This window comes from Myotis brandtii, unplaced genomic scaffold, assembly GCF_000412655.1.
Source record: "Myotis brandtii unplaced genomic scaffold, ASM41265v1 scaffold45, whole genome shotgun sequence".
Classification (NCBI taxonomy): domain Eukaryota; kingdom Metazoa; phylum Chordata; class Mammalia; order Chiroptera; family Vespertilionidae; genus Myotis; species Myotis brandtii.
In genome coordinates this window covers 2,112,528-2,131,969 of record NW_005367209.1, presented here as the reverse complement: position 1 = coordinate 2,131,969, position 19,442 = coordinate 2,112,528, and the positions used below count along the sequence as shown (strand labels likewise).

Here is a 19,442-nt window from a genome sequence, read left to right as displayed (position 1 = left end):
CTACAGTTGGTTCACCATGTAAGCAAAGTATTCTTTTTAAACTTAGGTCAGACTATGTAACTACTACTTAAAGTGCTCTAATCACTTCCCATATAACAGAATTAGATTCAGTCAATGTCGACATGATCTGCCTCTCTTTTTCTGAGTTCCTCTCCTAGTGAACTCTGCTGAGCTCCAGCCACACTGATCTCTTCAGCCTGGTAAAACATATGCCCCTCTCAGGGCCTTTGCACCTGCTATTCCTTCTTCCTGTAATCCTCTTCTTCCAGATCTTCACAAGGCTTACTCCCTCACTTCCCTCGGGTCTTTGTTTATATGTTACTTAATTAAAGAGATCCCTCCTGAGACCACTATCTAAAATAGAAACCACCTTTCTCCAGCTTGCTAAAATTGTGAAAATGTTTATTGAATGAGAAAAACAGCTATTTTTCATGGAAGACATTTAATTTCCTGTTCCACCTATGCACATAGAGAAGGAATGCATAAAATTAATCTTGGCATTAGAAAATAAGTAAATATTACAACAGAATGGTAAAAAGTAGACATGCTAAAAATTCTAAACCATATCTTAAGTTTTTTTAAAAAAATAGAAACAGTAAATATGTCATATTGCTGGTATAATTTTGAGTATAATTTTTCTAAAATATTAGATACTCCTCCTTTTGTGATCAAATTTAAACTATCAATATGCTTGACAAACTGCATTTTACAATGAAATATGTGTGTGTTTGTAATAAATAGACAACTGTATATATGTTTGAATTATCAATAATTTATTTTTACGTTAATGAAAATAATGTATTAGAGAGTTATTACCTATTGTTAAGTTGGAATCTATTATTATTATTATTATTGGTGTATTATTCTGATTTATAGGTATCAGATACATACATGCAAACTTGTAGAAGGAACATTACTTCTAGAATCAGAAGATCTCCTGCGTGTTATAACTATGAACTTACTTAGCTGTCTGGACTTGTTGAAATATCTCTAAAAGGAAAACAATATTTTATTAACTTAAAGGTATAAATAAGTATTACTCTGAAATCTGATAGATCTTTAAGATTAATAATTTTAAAATCACAATAAGGTACTACCATTTTCCATTAGATTGGCTAAAATAAAAATAAGAAAAATTACTGATTGTTCCAGTGAGAAGATGCAGAGCAACTGGAATTCTCATTTATTGCTCTTGGGAATGCCAAATGCTGCAGTCACTTTGGATGAAATATTAAAGATACACTTAACATATAACCAGCAATCCCACTCCTAGGAATGAAAACTTATGTACACACCAAAATCTGTACACTAATATTTATAGTCATCAGAAACTAGAAACAACCAGATGTCCTTCAACTGAGAAATGAAAAAAAAACAACAAAAAACTGTGGTACATCCATACAATGAATTACTACTTAGTAGTTAAAAGAGATGAGTTATTGATGAGTACATCAATAGAGATAGGTCACAAAATGTACTATGCTAAGTGAAAGAAGCTAGAATCAAATTCAAAAAGCTACATGATGTATGACTTCACACACTTAGGACAGTATTTTAGGAACAGAAAGCAGATCAGTGGTTGTGTGGGATTGGGAAGAAGGGCTGACTACAAAGGAGCAGCATGAAAAGGTTTTGGTGGTAATGGGACTGTTTTTTTTTCTTAATTATATTTTATTGATTTTTTACAGAGAGGAAAGGAGAGGGAGAGGGATAGAGAGCTAGAAACACCAATGAGAGAAAAACATCGATCAGCTGCCTTCTACACACCCCCTACTGGGGATGTGCCCGTAACCAAGGTACATGCCCTTGACCGGAATTGAACCTGGGACCCTTCAGTTCACAGTCCAACGCTCTGTCCACTGAGCCAAACCGGTTAGGGCAATGGGACTATTTTATATCTTTTTTTAAAAAATATATTTTATTGATTTTTGAGAGGAAAGGAGAGGGGGAGAGAGAAACATCAATGATGAGAGAGAATCATTGATTGGCTGCCTCCTGCACACCCCCCACTGGGGATTGAGCCTGCAACCCAGGCATGTGCCCTTGGCTGGAATCGAACTCGGGACCTCTCAGTCCTCAGGCTGTTGCTCTATCCATTGAGCCAAACCAGCTAGGGCTGTTTTATATCTTAATTGTGTAGTCATTACATGACTGTATGCATTTGTCAAACCTCATAGAACTGTACATCAAGAAAGAGTGAATTTAACTATATGTGAATAATAATAATAAAAACAGGGAATTAATTTTCTTAAATTAGTTAATTTTTATTGACTGATTCTTTAATCGATTATTAAAACCAGTTGTGTCTCTGAGTCCAGTTATTGATGAACCTGAATGTTCTAGGTGGGTAAGCACATCTGAATCTTAGTTCCTCCTTTCATTTTACCAATTTGCTGTGGTTTCCTAGTAGACTTTGTCATACTTTAGGTAGTGCTCATAGCATGATGGACTTTGACAGCGATGTCAGAAGTAGCAATGACAGAAAACCTTCCCATATTCTCCCAGCTGTTTCATAGCCTCAGAAGGACCCTCCCAGCTGATTAGCCCAGCACAGTGGTGGTATTTGCTAACAAAGACTGAGAACTTGTCCCCCTTGTTAAAGATATAAAGAAATTATCTGCTTTAGTTTCTTCAGGATCTCTTACCCTTTGAGGCAGCATGGATGGACCTGGAGAGTATTATGCTAAGTGAAATACGCCAGTCAGAGAATGACAAGTATCACATGATCTCACTCATATGTGGGAATCTAAAGAACAAAATAAACAGATGAACAAAATAGATCCAGAGACATAGAAGCATGGAATAGCCTGTTGAATCTCAGAGGGAAGGTGGGGGTGGGAGCATGGGTGGCAAGAGATTAACCAAAGAACTTGTATGCAGATATGCATGACCCATGGACACAGACAATAGTGTCCTGAAGGCCTGGGGTGAGGGTGAGTGGGGGCTAGAAGGGATCAATGGGGGAAAAAGGGAAACATACTTTCAACAATAAAGTTAAATTAAAAAACAAACAAACCACACACTCAATAGCAATGAACAGTAAACAGAATCAGAGCAGGCTGTTGTCCATACAAATTACTCTAGACTGTGCTTCCGGAGCCCTTCTATTTAATATGGTATCTGTCTTAGGCCCTGGCTTCAGTAGCTGTAATCTGGACCTTAAAGAGTTTGCAGAATTTAGTTCCATCAATAAAAAACAAGTTATTGCTGTATCCCACTGTATTGGGCTCCAGTATGCCAATTTATGATGTCATTTCTCATAAGAACACATGGTTGACCAGTTGGCTGTGGCCAAAAAAATATCTGACAAATGTAAATACTACTATCAAAGTTACATAATTCATACCAAGAGAACTTCAGACATCGATGGGTTCATGTAAGCTGTACCATACTCCTTTTCCTATCCTCACTTGCAGATTGGAAGATAAATTTGATATTTTATAAGAATGCAAATATGTAATGGTTCTTTAAAAAAAAGTCATGGTGAAACCACTTGTTTTCATTTTTCTAGACTATTTTGGGTCATTCGCCTTAGGTGTACCTGTATTTCTGCAGCTGTCTCAAGAGTGACATATACCAAGATTGATCATGAAACCAGCTTCCTACCAGCAGATTAGAAGTGAATCACAACAGATTAAGATGAAATGTTTGTCTCTCTGGCATTTCTCTAGAGCAATAGCTCTTGAGTTTCTGATGTTAATACTCTTAGTTTAATTTGCACGGATCATTTTCTCTGCATGCTTGATTATTTGAGTGCAGAAATAAGGAGTGGGAGAAGACTGTAATTGAACACCCACTCCAGATTGCAGGAATGTGATAGGCACTTTTCATGTATTATTCCATTTAACTTCACAACAAAGAGTGAGGGAGATAATTTTGCTTCTTTGCAAACAAGGAAACTAGGTCCAAGAGAGGTTAATTGACTGTATTCTCAGAGATAGGTCTCTCTCATTCCAAAACCCACTCTCTTTATACTCCCTAAGGCTCCATTTGGGAATAGTTTTCTCATCTGTTCCCACTTCCTATGGGGGATGGAGATTGCGCTGGTCGCTTGAGAGTGAGCCCAGGGCTTCTTGTTAGACCTGGTCTGAGAACCAGGTCTGCTCCTGCTTTACTTTTCAGAGTGCCAAGAGATTTGGCCTCATTTTTATGTATTTTCTCAAAGCTGCTATCATGTACTTATCACTTGTTCCTTTCTCCTCCATAACTGTCTGTGGAGGAACATTGAGTCTCAAATGGTTCTGAAGAGCAACCTCTGCTCCCAAATGAGCCTCTTTATTTTAATAACTAGAGGCCCAATGGATGGATTCGTGCACCAGTGGGGTCCCTCGGCCTGGCCTGCACCCTCTCTCAATCTGGGACCCCTCGGGAGATGTCAGATAGCAGGTTTCGGCCTTTATCAGGCCGAAAGCAAAAAGGAGGAAGCCTGATCCCTGCAGGCCTGATCCAGATGGGGGAGCCTGACCCTGTGCATTGAGCATCTGTCCCCTGGTGGTCAGTGCACATCATAGGGACTGGTTCTTCCTTCGGTCCTTTAGTCGCTTAGGCTTTTATATACGGTTCTACTTCTAACCACCATAGAGAAATGAGAAAGTGAAAGAGAGAATATAAAAAGTAACAAAGGTTCAAGAATAGTTTAAAAGTGTAATCCTTGATTCCAGACTATATAATATAGCTCTTGGGCCCAGCCAGGGTGGCTCAGGGTTTGAGTGTCGACATATGAACCAGGAGGGCACAGTTCGATTCCTGATCAGGGCACATGCTCAGGTTGCGGGATTGATGCCTGGTGGGGGGCATGCAGCAGACAGCCAATCAGTGATTCTCTCTCATCATTGGTGTTTCTATCTCTCCTCCCTTCCTCTCTGAAATCAATAAAAATATATTTAAAAATATGTAGCTATTGAAACTCTTGTTAAGTATTATTTCTTAGAAGATACCAGAAGTCTCTTTAATAGTGATTTGTTATTAATTTTGCAATGAATCACCTGTATAGATCCTTATGATCACCATAGTCAAAATATAGAATGCCATCACAAGAATCCCCCATGCCACCTCCCTCCTTCTCTCACCTCCCTAACTCCTGAGAATTACTAATCTGTTATCCATCTGTATACTTTGGTCATTTCAAGATTCTATGAACTTTTTGAGATTAGCTCTTTTCACTCATCAAAATTCCTTTGAGAGCCATCCAATTTGTTGTGTTAGCAGTAGTTCTTTTCTTTTTATTGCTTAGTAATATTCTATGTTTCTTTTGTACTTTTATACTGGTGCTACTGGAAAGTTTAAATTCCATATGTAACTCAGTTACATGAGTGGCTTTCGTTGTAATTGCATGTTACGTTGGAAGTATTCAACATGCACATTTCCCTTGCATTTCCATTGAATTTCAGGCATGCCTGTGTTAAATTGTGCATTTTGTTCTGCTAACTCCAAATCAGGTTATTTGGAAATGAACAAGGGCACAGAATCTTTTAAAATCATTTCAGGAGAGTGAAATCCTCTCAGTATCCTTCTCCCTTTCCACCTTACCCCCTCCCATTTTTTGGTCAGTTTTTCAGCAAGAAAACCTCTGTGTTTCTGCCTACAAAAGAAACTTTTCATGAGGTTAGTCAATAAGGAGGACGTCTTGCAACCACTGCCAATGGTATTCAGTACCTTGATTTGAGACTAATTAAATGGCTCATATTTATCTGATATTTTCCCCCTTGGGAGATTCAGAAACAATTTTTTTTCCAGCTTAAGCTTCAAAAAGAAACCTTTTCAGCTAGCTTCGGATGGAGGCAAGAAGCGGGACACAGGGACATTTAAGTCAGAGCAGATTAAAACTGAAGTACAGGTTAATACCATTTTCAATTAAAATTGCCTGAGGAAATTAGGTAGGCAGAGGATAATTACCTGGGTTGGCATATATCCAAGTTGCTGAAACTAAGACCCTGCTTTCATGTTCTGAGGGATCACTGACTACTATGGGCAATCAAGGACCTTGAGGCTTATGTCTGATCTCAAGCAAGTGTAAGTACTCTGACTGCAGTGCATGGCAATTTTAAGTCAAAGTATGTAGTTTTATAAAACTTTGTAAAAACCAAGATTCCAAACATGGGATCAAAACATCAGATTCAAGGGAGGTTTTTCTGAGAAAATAAATGTATAATTTGTGCTTTCTGCTATGTGACCACCGGAACACTGGAGCTGAAATTGAACCATAGAAGAACATAAAGAGGACTGATTAAAGTATAGTTGGAGTCTCTCACCTCTTCACGCAGAGAGCCCTGGCATGGTCCCAGTCCTTGGTCATGCCTTGAACAACCAGGAACGATCACTGAGTAAATGCCACTTGACACGTAGACTTGTCCAACCTTGTTGTCGCAATGAGTCACTGAAAGCAAGTGTGTCTGTAGTGCAAATGTCAGGATGTAATACTGTGTTCCTCACCCACCCCAACTCCACCTCCAGTGACCTATTACTATCATTGCTAAGCCTGGGTTTCTTGCAGTCTATGCTACTGGTGGCTGGTGACACCCCAGTACCATGCTGCCCCCACTTTGGCTGGGTGGAGTTGATGAAAAAGGTTTACAGTTATTGAACTACAGATTTGTCTTTTCTTATGACCTTGAGGAAGGCACACTTTCTTCTCTACAATAGGAAAGGGAATCTGTGGTTTTCTTTCTTTGCTTTTAGTGTTAGCTTTTGCTTTGTTCCCATCTTTGCATAATCTCTCGATTTCAAAATGTAGGACCATGGAAAAGGTGTAAAAAAAAGAAAGAAATAAGGATCAATTATGTTTTTCTCTCCCCGTCTAAATAAAGACACAGGGGTTAGAGGAATACCTGGATTATTTTTTAAAGAGAATTTAGGTTTCCTTGGACAAAGCTGCTGCTGGTATATAGGGTGTCGTTATGCAAATTATAGAAACACAGCCTTGGCCAGGCTGCAGCATCCCACTCCCTCCTTGGCCTTGGACGAGAGCCAGATCTGTTTGAGTGGAATGCACACGCACTCGACTACCACCTTGTGCTATAATCGGTGGAGAAGGCACTTCTCTTTCACAGGGTGGAAGCACAGGTGGATGCACGGGCAGATGCAGTTAAGAAGAAGGATCCTAGAGCCAGATGATCAGGTGTAAAGTCATGTTCCTTTGTTTACTTGCCTTATGTGTCTGGATAAGTGATGGAACCACTCTATGCCTCAGCATCCTCATCTGTAAAACGTTTCCACCTATCGAGTTTGGTGAGATTTAATACGGACGTAGTAATTTCTCATTAATCGGCGATTGTTATTATTGTTATTATTTACTTTGCTTCTTCCAAACCTGTCAGACTGTTTTGCTCTCTAACCAAACATTTTTGGGAGCTTTCTTAAACAGTTTCATTTTATTTTTCTGCTAAACAGATCTTAATATGCCATGTGCTTGTGGATATATTAAGTATGCTTTTAATTATATTTACCCTTCCCCTTTACATATTAGTGTGATTATGTATGTATTCCCTCTACGTAACTTCCAAATAACTAATGAAAAAGCATTTCAATGGATTGAATTTAGGAAATATAGTGTATTTTTAAACATTAGAAAATATAATGTAACTAAAAAATTTCAGCCCCTGCTATTATTTGGATACTTGTCATTAAATACACTTCATTTGTCTTTCTGGGTAATAGGTATATGTTTGCTTTTCATCTCCTCTCCCTCCTTCTAGGATGTCAGTTTTCTAGACATCTAGGTTCATAAGGTTCAGTGTAAGTTAAAGGAGAGAAAAATTTCATATAGATTTGGAATTTGGTGGAGTGCATGCATTCTTAGAGGTAGATTAAAATGAACTACTTTAGTGATGGACAGAAGAATTGTTACAAATAAACTCCCTGGTTTTAACTTCTGTTTATCCTTCCTACTAGCCAGTTAACTTTTCTTGTGACATGGCCTTGGTTCCCAGCCTGAGAAGAGAAATGCACGCAGATGGCAAGTGCACGCTGGCAGTTGCTAGGCATTCTAGGCAGAACTCGAAGATGGCCCAAGACTCCTGCCCCCTGGTGTACGCACCCTGTATAACCCCAGCACTGTGACTATAATGGGGTGTCACTTCTGTAGTTAGGTTACCAGTCCCTTGGGTGGCCAATTGACTTTAAGAATGAGAACTTATCTTGGGTGGGGCTGTTCTAATCAGATCAGCCCCTAAACAGGACCAAAGAGAGAGACAGAGAGAGTGACTCCATACAAGGAGATTCTCCATCACTGGCTTGAGGATGGTTGGGGCTTGTGGCAATGAGTGTGGATGGCATCTAGGACCTGGGAGTGGTCCTCAGAGGCCAGCCAGCAAGGAAACAGGTCCTCAACCCTTTGACTCTTTGACCACAAGGAAGTAAAACCGGTCAATAGCCTTGGAAGCGGATAATTCCTCGGAGCCTCCAGAAAGGAAGGAGGGCTAGCAGACACCTTCATTTTAGCCTTGTAAGTCACTGGACAGAACCCAGCAATGGTACTGAACCGAGACCTACAGTACTAAGAGCTAACACATGTGAGTTGTTTCATGCCACGGATTTTGTGGCAGTTTTTTTGTACAGCCATAGACCACCAGGCAAAAGAATATAGGTGTGTAATTGCAAAGCCATCACCATTACTTAGAGAAAAAAATCCATAAAATAATTCATAAGAAGCTCTTACAAAGAGCTCCCCGTTGTGCATCTTAGAGCCAGTTAGCCACAGGAGAGGCAGGTACAGGAGCTGTGAATTTTCTGGGCAGATTTAGATTCTCAACTTGACAGCTTTAGACTTAGGAAGGGCAAAGGAATGTTTAAATTGCTCTCCTGGGAGAGAGTTATTGCATTATGGTCAAGGAAAAAATCCTTGGAATCAGAAGGTAGAATCCACTTCCATGTTTATAAGTACTGGTGACTGTGCCGTTCACTTAGGGCTCACTAATTCAGTGGCGGGGAAGGAGAATATGGGGAGAGCAGAATATAGGTGAGGGAATTGTCTCAGTGGAACTGGGAAACCCAGGAGGGTGGGGGCTGTGGGGAGCTGGAGCACTCAGAGGGGACATCTGCCTCAGCTGTCGCTGGCTTATCTGCAGCACTCTAGGTCCGTGTTGCTAAATCTCCCAGATTTCCAAGAGAAGCTGGGATTGCAGAGATGTATGGGAAATCTCCCATTAACAAATGTTAATACCAGCTCAAACTTTAAAAGATGGCCTTGGGGACATGTAAGCATACAGTGGCCAGATGCGGCCCTCAGCAGCCTCTCCTTCAGAGCAGCCTGGAGGGGTGAGAACATGTGAGCCGTTTGGGAGACTGAGAGGACTGGAGGGTGTGGGCTTGGCGAGGACTCAGTTTTATTTGCTTTGTTCACTGTCATATCCTCAGAGCCAGAACAGTGTCTAACACACAGCGTCCGCTCTAACTATTTGTTGAGTGACATTGAGGAGACATAAACATATTCACACCGTATGTGAGAACATCAAATGTGATTGCATTGGTGAAATGAGATTCTGAGATCCTATGACTTTTAATGTTGTGACATGGTGCCATCTGAGCTAACATAAGGTCCTTGTGGCCCAGCTCTTTCCCTTTTGTTAACCTGCAATTCCATTGAAGGACTGCTTTGGAAGTCATTAACTATGAGGGAGAACAGAGTGGAAATCGAGTCCTTCCTGATGGCTGGTAGTGTCCTGCGTGCCTTACATGTCCCATCACGTTTCACCCTGTCCCAGGAGTCTGAGATGGTTCCTCTCATCACCTGCCTTTCATAGATGAGAAGGTGGTTTCAGAGAGGTGAAGCCAGGTGCTCGAGACCACACAGCTGGTACATGATTGCCCTCAGCTTTAACGGACTGCCAGATGTTTGACTTTCTCCCCGTGCTTGCTTCTCAGAGCTGCTTTGGAACCAGCAGCATCAACATCAGCTCAGGGATAATTAGAGAAGTGGAGTCTTCTTCCCACGTCAGACCTCTTTCAAACAGAATCCACATTTCAACCAGATACCTTGGTGATCTGTATGCATGTTAAGTTTGAGAAGCATTGTCTAGTCCCGTGGTTGGCAAACCGCGGCTCGCGAGCCACACGCGGCTCTTTGGCCCTTTGAGTGTGGCTCTTCTACAAAATACCATGTGCGGGCACGCACATACAGTGCAATTGAAACTTCATGGCCCATGCCCAGAAGTCGGTATTTTGTGGAAGAGGCGGTATTTTGTGGAAGAGCCACATTAAAGGGGCCAAAGAGCCGCATGTGGCTCGCGAGCTGTGGTTTGCCGAGCCGCAGTTTGCCGACCACTGGTCTAGTCCACTGGGTTCTAAACTTGGGTTATCCAGGAGCCACTTATGAACTTAACCAAATCTGTCTTTCACCTGAGTTTATCATTCATATTTTCCAGTTAAATATATTTATTTACATATAAGATCTATCTGGTAAATAACTCTGGTAAGATAGTAACATTGCTATGGTAAATAATCATAAATAACTATACTGTGATATACTTAATTCAATAGAAAAATGATGCTATTTTTCATAAATAGAAGTTAAGTGCTAATGTACATGCAGTATACAGAGGCTTGTACTGTTGTGTGGAAAATAATACAATAATTGATAAATAATAATACAAGAATAAACTCTGTGTTTCATATACTCACAGCTGTAAACCCACTTTTGCCACACCCTGTATATATCACACACAAAAGGACTAGCACTGATACCCTACCAAAAAAATTTAACATTGAGATTCTTTTTTCCAGTGAAGAATAATTGGGCAAGACTGAACCAAAGCAGAGGTCATTTCACTCTGATTTACTACTGAACATAAAAATTATTCTTTTGCAAACAAACACAATGTGAGAGAACACTTATGTCTGTGAATTTGTGCAGCATGATGAACCTCTTCAAACCATGGTGGCCTAAATCAATAACCATTTATTTTGGTTCACACGGTCGTCTCAAGTTTGCAAGAATGTCAGGAGGGCAGGTCCCCATGTACAAGGCTTTCCAGCCTCTGCTGTGTCTCAACTACAAAGCAAGTCACGTGGTCAAGCCCAGGTTCAAAGGATGGAGAAACAGTCACACCTCTTGATGGGACATTGCAGGCTGTAAGGGTGTGACTGCAGGGGGCAGGGAAGCCTTTGTGGCCATTTCACTATCTACCATCACGTTGTTTCCTGCAGTGGCACACATTCCCTCTGATGGTCCATGGGGAGATAGTTTACAGTTTATTATTAATGGTGCAGCTTATATGTAAAATACAGATATTTTAGAATGGTACATGGAGAGATAATATGTATAGGATTTGTAAAAACATCTTCTCCCATTTTGTGGGTTGTGTTTTCACTTTCTTAATGGTGACCTTAGAAGCACAAAATTTTTAATTTGCTGAAGTCCACTTTATATTTTCTTTTGTTGTTTGTGCTTTTGGGGTGATATCTATGAAACCATTGCCTAACCCAGGGTCTCAAGTATTTACAGTTGACCCTTGAACAATGCAGATTTAGGACCTGAATGTTTCAAGGGTCCTAAATGTACGTTGTTCAAGGATCAACTGTATTTTCCATCTGTAATAGGGAAGCTGGTATGTGGAGGGCCAACTTAATTCATACTCGGATTTTCAACTATGTGGGTGGCCAGTGCCCCAACCCCTCTGTCAACTGTACTTTTATTTACTCCTGAGACTTTTATAGTTTTAGCTCCTACATTTTTTCTCTTTTATAATTTTTCTTTCTGGATCTGGATGATGAACACCCCACCCACAGCCTCTCCCCCAGACTCCTCTCCATCACCACTCTGGGCTACGTAATTTCCTGGTCTACACAATGCAGCTGGGCCAGGTCAAGGCTGGGTTGTTCTATCTGCCCCTGTTCTAACAAGGGACCATGTTAGTTTTAACTCTTACATTTAGCTATATGATCAATTTTGAGCTATTTTGTGTGTGCTGTGAAGTAGGAGTCCACCATTATTCCTTTGCATGTAGCTATCCAGTTTTCCCAGCACCATTTCTTGAGTAGACTGTCTTTCCTGATTGAATAATCTCCACATCCTTGTTGAATAGAAAACAGCTTTTGATAATACCAACACTAATAGGATTGGGGATTTGGGGATTTTATCTATTTATTCGGTTTTCTTCTGTCATAGAAAAATATCTTTCCTCTTTTGAGTGTTATACACAGGGACACATAAACACTCACAGAGATTCACAGAGACCTATGCACAGTCACAAAGACCCCCATCCTCACTCATTCAATCTCTCCTTTATCAAAGACCCTATTTATACCCTTCAACACTTAAGAGTAATAATAGAATGAAAAGGTAGATTGAAGCCTCGATTCTCATATGACTACAACAATAAGTCAGTTAGAGTAGTTTGCCTAGTGTATGCCAGTAGCTAAATAGTTCATGACAAACTGTTTATACTGCTTCACTTCTCAAACATTGGCTTTCTCCAATGTTGCCGTCTTTTAGTCATGCACAGAATTAGAAAGGTTTATGGAAAAATGCATCAGTTTTATGTGGGATAGTCACTAGAGAATTAGAGAAGAAAAAGGAAAACATGTGTCCAGTCTTTAAGTCTCTAGTTGCAGAAAGACTTGGGCACCAAGTAGTTTCTCAAAATGAGGAGTATGGTTTGGCAGGGTCATTAATCAGTGGGCTTTTTTTGAATTCAGCTTGTTTCACAGCCCCAAGAGGCATAAAACAGTTATGTAGTTCAACTTCCCAGCTCTGGCGGGGGGCAGAGGGTGGGGTGAGGGGGTGGGAAGGAGCGTGCACTTAATTATTAATCCCTTCAAAAAATATTTATTGAGCACTTACTATGTGCTAGGCATTATAGTAGGTGCTGGGGGATGTACATAATGGTTTTTAATACACAAATAATCCCTGTGTTCATGGAATTTACAGTCTTATATTAATACACCATTACAAATATAAATGTAATATTGAAAACATGGTAAATGCCATGGTGGAGGCAAAGTCATGGAGGCTAACCATGGGTCAGGATGCCTGGGTTTGAATGCCGGCTCTTTGGGAATCTTGAAAACTCACCCGACTTCTATGAAATGGGAACAATCACAGTACATATACTTTAGAGTTTTTCTGTGGATTAAAATAAATAGGATACAATCCATGCTTAGAGCCTGGGCCTTAGTAAATATTCACTAAATCAGTAACGTAAATGTACATGCTGCTTTACGGTATATTCTCTAATTTTGTATGTGTAAAATGGAACATTCCTTTCTATAGAAACTTTGGGATTAACTGGATTTTTTTTTCAACTTTAATTTACAATTTCATAGTAAAATATTCCAGAATGTTTAAATGTTAAGTTAAAATGCAAAGACCCTTTTTTATGTTCCTGCAATATAAGTTCTTGAGAGGCAGCCGCACCTAAGAGTTTTTGTTATCTGATATGTTTTTGCATATACTAGTAACAGTGTTCTTGTCTGTTTAGATTAGTGAGATTTATCTTAGCACAATGGGGTCATAGTATACATATTTATATACTACTTGATTTTTTAAAAAAAAATTAATATTATGACCTGAGAATTTTTTTCCATATCTTTCTACATAGACTTAGGTTCACTATTTTTCTTTTTAATTGCATTGTCTTGCAAGGTAGGGAGGTACCATTCTATCTGGGATCTTACTGTAGACCTATCCATATGTAGATAATGATTTTCACAAAACCCCAATTCAAGTTTTATAGACATCATCTTCCCAGGTCTCAATTGCTATTTTATCTGCTTCTATTTTCCCAGATGGAAATTGGCTTCCACACGTGCTAGAATTCCCCCTGTACCCCATCTTGGAAAGATCTTGAAATCTAAACGTCAGTCAACCAGAAATCCAATGTCAAATCCAGAGTCTGCATAAACAACTTACAAAAGACAATACAGAAGTACACATAGAAAATGACTCCTGGTAGACAGATGCAATTCATTGTAAATCTTTCCTTTTCAGCAGTGCTCTTCTTTGGAAGGACAAACTGTTTCTTACAATTACAGGTCATCTGAGAGCATTTTACTGTTAGTCAGGAAAATATCATTTTATCAATTTTAGAAGATTTTCAATAACCATGTCCTTCAATGGCTACTTAATTATTCTGATAGGTTAAAAAGGTAAATTGTAGATCAGCAGCTTAGTAGACAGGGTGTGTAAACCCTATAGGCTGGGTATAGCACAATATTACTGATTTAATGACTATGTTTTTGTCATCTATTTAGAAATGTCACTAATTTATTAATGTGTCTTTCTGATGTATTCTTTAAAGTTATAGATTCTGATTTTGAAATGCAAAGGGCTGTTTCTTTCCATGAGATTTTGACAAGGTCTATACATTGATGTTTCTCTGGTCTGTGTCTGCTTGCTTCACAGAAGACGGCGCTGGGAGCTTGACTGAGCAGACATCACTCGCAGTTGGTCCAGAGCCGTCTGGTGAGTATTCTGCACACTGTGGTAAAGAGTTGCTAGTTGCTGGGTTCTAGAACTTTCAGGCTGATGTACCATGTGAAGTACTTCTCAAAACGGATTCACAGACATTTTCCTTCATGTGATGGAGGATTGCTCTCCTGGCATTTTCTAGATTCCAGTTTATTCATTCCACCAACCTTGGGCATGTCACCTTTTACTAGATTTCTACTTGCTATCTCGTAATATTGGCTACATTTTATTTATGTTACTGGTCTCTGCAATTCTTTCTGAGGAGAAATGTGTGACTTGTTTTCAATCCTGTGCAGATATGTTTATGAAGATTCCCACAGATGTGAAAAAGCACGACCATGCTCATTGTCAGCTAGAATTCACTCTCCACTTTGTGGTAACTCTCTGTGGAAAGATGTGAATAGATTCGTCCAGTGTCCCTCAGAAGTCCCATTTTACAAACCTTTGAAGAAATGCTAAAATGAGAAACAAATATCTTTATCTGGGCAATTTTTATTTATAACCTATAACTTGCCAGTGCTTAATGCTGGAGCCAGAATCATAGTGAATATGAGAGATGGTTCTTATCTGATCCCTTTATCAAATTGCTATTTTCTAATTGCTGTTGTAAATAAAAAAATGGAGTATGTATCATTTCTTACTTAAAGGGACAAGCAGTCATTTTATAGTGATCACATGGAAAAGATCACCAGCAACCTCACTGTTCATCCCGACAGGTAGCTTCAGGTCCCAGGCATTTAACATCAGTGTTATTTTCTTGGCCGTGTGCATGTCAAGTCAGACACTCCGTTACCTTCTGGCAGGGCCTGGGGCTGATTTTCTTCAGGCCTTTCTGTGAGGGGCGGAAAGGATCACACTTCTCTTAGTGATCAGCATTTAATGATGACACAAGCATATCAAGAAAGTAGATTTATTATCGAATGCTCCTACCTATTTTTAGTCAAGTGCACTATACTTTCCTGTTCCCCAAGGATGATTCATAAACCATGTTTTAGCGGGCAAACCAGAGTTGGGGGTAAGAAAGGAGCTGAAGAATTCTTTAGGGACTCTAAATCAGTATAGATGTGACATCTCCTTTTTAGTCTTTTTTGTTACATTTTTCTGGACTACGCACTTTCTCTGCATAATAGTTGTACTACCCTTGCAAATAGGTAATTCTTCATCGGCTGTATTAGGAATGATTCCTATTAAGAATTGTGTGCTTAGTGAAAGTAAACACCTGATTCAAGAGTCCAAAAAACAAATAAAACCCAACCACCAGAGCTTAGAAGTTGATTGTATATTAAGTGGAATAAATGTCGCATATTTGATTTTACAAAGACTTTGGGTGACATCAGGTCCTGGAAAGGCTAACAGTCTGTGGGCTTCTCTTGCCTCCCCACAGCTAATGGGACCTGATTGGATCGGTGCCCCACAAGTCACCAGGTTGTTGTCATCTTTGTGTTAGTCTTAGCCTCCTCCTAAAGAAAGAATTCTCCTATATTTCTCACTGTCCTATCCTAAAGACAAAAACATTCGACTCTAGCAATGTTGTGTTATTGGATAGCTTGTATTTTGGAGATTTTTAAATATTGAACTGAAATCTGATTTTTTTATATAAATGTCTTCTCATACTCATAATTGGAAACATCTATCCCAGGGGTGGGCAAACTTTTTGACTCGAGGGCCACAATGGGTTCTTAAACTGGACCGGAGGGCCGGAACAAAAGCATGGATGGAGTGTTTGTGTGAACTAATATAAATTCAAAGTAAACATCATTACATAAAAGGGTACGGTCTTTTTTTTTTTAGTTTTATTCATTTCAAACGGGCCGGATCTGGCCCGCGGGCCGTAGTTTGCCCACGGCTGATCTAGACCAAAGCACTTTTCTGGTTGTGTCTTGAACACCTGTTTTATTTCCTCATGATTCCAACAGTGGATTGTGCATTAGTTCCAAAAGGTATTTTTTTTAGGACTATCCTATATAATAAAAGCCTAATATGCAAATTGTCCCCTCGGGTGGTTGTTCGACTGGGAGTTTGACCGGGAGTACCTCTTACTATGATGTACGCTGACCACCAAGGGGCGGCACGGAACATGGCGGGTGTTGGAGATGCGGCGCTGGCAGTGGGCGGCAGTGGAGGCACTTCTGGCCCCAATGGGTCCTGACGACAGTGGGAGTGCAGTGGGATGTTGGAACAGGTGAGCGGGCAGTGCCAGGCCAAGGCAGGGTACCAGGTGGGGCTGCGAGCCTGGGGGTGCCAGCTGGGGCCTGATCCCCGCAGGCCACCCTGAGGGACCCCACTTGTGCACAAATCCGTGCACTGGGCCTCTAGTTTCCTAGTTTCATCTATAATAGGCATTCAGAATATATTTTAATTCCTGTAATGGCAAAATGTGTATTTTAGATCTTGCTTATTTATGTGTCATTCAACTTAACTTTTTATCAGTGTTAGGCAATAAACTCCTAAAAGAGAAAAATATTTATATTGAGAACAAAATGGATATTTGGGAATGAATTCTTCTCACCCTTATGTCTGGCTTCAGAATGACTTGGTAAAGAGGAATTTATTAACCTGGTCAAACCAAAGGCTGTCTTCAAGTTTCATGCAAAGAAAGAAAACAACCCTGATACTTCTCTCCTGCAGTTCAGTTTGGAAGATGTATTATTCTTTTGAAAAATTTACCTACTATTGGTGTCTCTTTTTTTCCTTTCTGAATTATTTTGAATTGTTTTTATTAAGGATTGATTACGTACAGAATTTATAACATAACTGTCAGGTATAACACTCACCAAACTTTCATGTTGACTCCTCTTTGTTTTTACCTCTGCTTTGGAGCCTTACACACCATCTTGATGATTCTCATGCCTAGAGATATATGTGTTGTGCCAGCATTAGCATTGTTTTTCTAGATCTGAGACCTAGGTTTTGGGCTACTTCAATGGTCTTTAGCAACAAAGATTCTTCTTACTAAACTGTGAAGAGTGCAGTTGCTTTAAATTGTGATATGTTCTAGAAACTCTTATACACGGAACAATAATCAGGCTTCGCGTCTCCTTAGAGCCCATTCATGATGACAGGAGTCTTGGGTTGAGCTCCCCAGAAGCAGACCCGAGATGCGGATCTCTGCACGAGTGTTTCATTAAGGCAGGGCTCCCGGGAGAAACTAGTGAGTTGCAGATGGAAAGGGAAAGGGGAAAATCCAAGCAGAGGGATTCCTTGAGCACAGTCCCTGCCTCAGGCTGATCCCTGGGGCAGCTTTGGAGCATAATTGCTCCTAAGAGTCTGTTTCTTCTGCTCAAGGTAAGGGGTAGGCTTTTCCATTCCGACACCGGCTGGAGGCTGGTGGAATAAGGGCTGTAAACTTGGGAGCCTTTGACTCTGCATCTGCAGGTGAAAGTAGCTCCCATTGTTGAAGGGTGTCTCCTTTAAAAATTTGCCAGTACCATCTCTTAGAAGCAAAGCATGCCTAAGCTGGGATGTGAGCACACAGGACAGTTAAAAGGGACCCAGTGGCATCTGGACAGGACACGGGAGTGTCTGCTCTGCCTAGCCCCATGCCATTTCACTCACATCCTCACCTCCTATAGGCACATTTTCATCCCTTACACCAGCGATTTTCAACCCTTTTCATCTCACAATTCACAAAAACTAATTACTAAAATTCTGTGGCACACCAAAAAATATTTTTGGGGGGCTGATCTGACAAAAACCAATAGGTATCATTTTGATCCATTCACCCTGGGTGGCTATTGTTGTGCTGGCTGTTGTCATTTTTGTATTTGACAATCTAAGTGAAGAGAGGTGCGTGCCCTGACTAAACAGTCAGATATTGCATGTTTTAAAAATTCTTGAGGCACACTGGTGTGTCTCTTGCTGCACTCCGTTTGAAAATCGCTGTGTTAGACCATTTCCAGGTGCAAGTTTAGCACTCTCAGAAGCTCTATGAATTCATCTTCTCCCCTCGAGAAGGTAATGAGCTGCTGCTTCAAATATCCGAGTCTTAAAGTGTTTCCAGTTTGAGAGACACCAGGTTATTTTCCGTGAGTAGAATTGTTGTGTATTTGTTAGAGTAAAAACAAATAATATCTGAAATTCCAAAGCTTTCCTTAAATGAATATCATCATGGGTAATTACTTCAGTGCCCTGAAAAAGAGGCAAGGGTATTGTCTGATTGTATGACTGGCAATTAGTCTTGCTAGAAACATACGTACTCACTCTGTTATTTTTCATTCTCATCTCTTTGAACCATCTTTTAATACTTTATTTTCTAAAGTTTCCCCTTGGCCTTTGAAAGTATTTTCATAAACTTTTCAGGGAAATATATAGTCTTTCATTGGGCACCTTCAATTCAGTATAGAACAAAGTATGGTCCTGTAGAAATATGTGAGCAGTATGTCCAATTTAAAATTTTCTTGTAGCCCTAGCTGGTTTGGCTCAGTGGATAGAGCATAGGCCTTTGGACTGAAAGGTCCTGGGTTTGATTCCAGTCAAGGGCACATGCCTGGGTTTCAGGCTCAATTCCCAGTAGTGGGGTGTGCAGGCGGCAGCCAATCAATAATTCTCTCTCATCATTGATGTTTCTCTCTCTCTCTCCCTTCCTCTCTGAAATCAATAAATTATATCCTATCTCATAAAAGAGAAACATGGTAATTAGCCCTACGGCCGCTACCCTTCCCATTGGCTAATCAGGGCGATATGCAAATTAACTGCCAGCCAAGATGGTGGCCTGCAGCCAGGCAGCTTAAAGCTAACAGGAGGCTTGCTTGCTTCAGTGATGGAGGACTCCAATGTTCCCCGCCTGCCGCTGCCGGCCTCTGAGCTTGCAGTTTGAAACATTGTAACAAATATAGAAGCTAAACAAAACCCTAGTAACCTGTTTTCAGTCAGCCGGGATCTCAGAACTGGAGTCACAACAAAGTTTCAAATACAGAGGGTAAACAAAGGCCAGAAACCTGCTTTCAGCAGCCGAGCCTCAGAGAGAAAGCCGGCTCTCAGCTCCAGTGACAGCCATAGAAGGTAAATAAATGCCAGAATAAAAAAAAAAGAAAAAAAG

At 40.3% G+C, this 19,442-nt stretch overlaps 1 protein-coding gene across 1 annotated transcript in view; it reads left to right on the top strand.

Annotated features, from left to right (window-relative positions):
• PLCB4 (phospholipase C, beta 4) overlaps nt 1-19,442 on the top strand; it is a 290,061-nt gene that overhangs the window by 37,720 nt on the left and 232,899 nt on the right. The window contains exon 3 of the mRNA XM_014546473.1: nt 14,339-14,398. The gene's annotated coding sequence lies outside the window, so the exon portion shown is untranslated. The remainder of the gene's footprint in view (nt 1-14,338; nt 14,399-19,442) is intronic.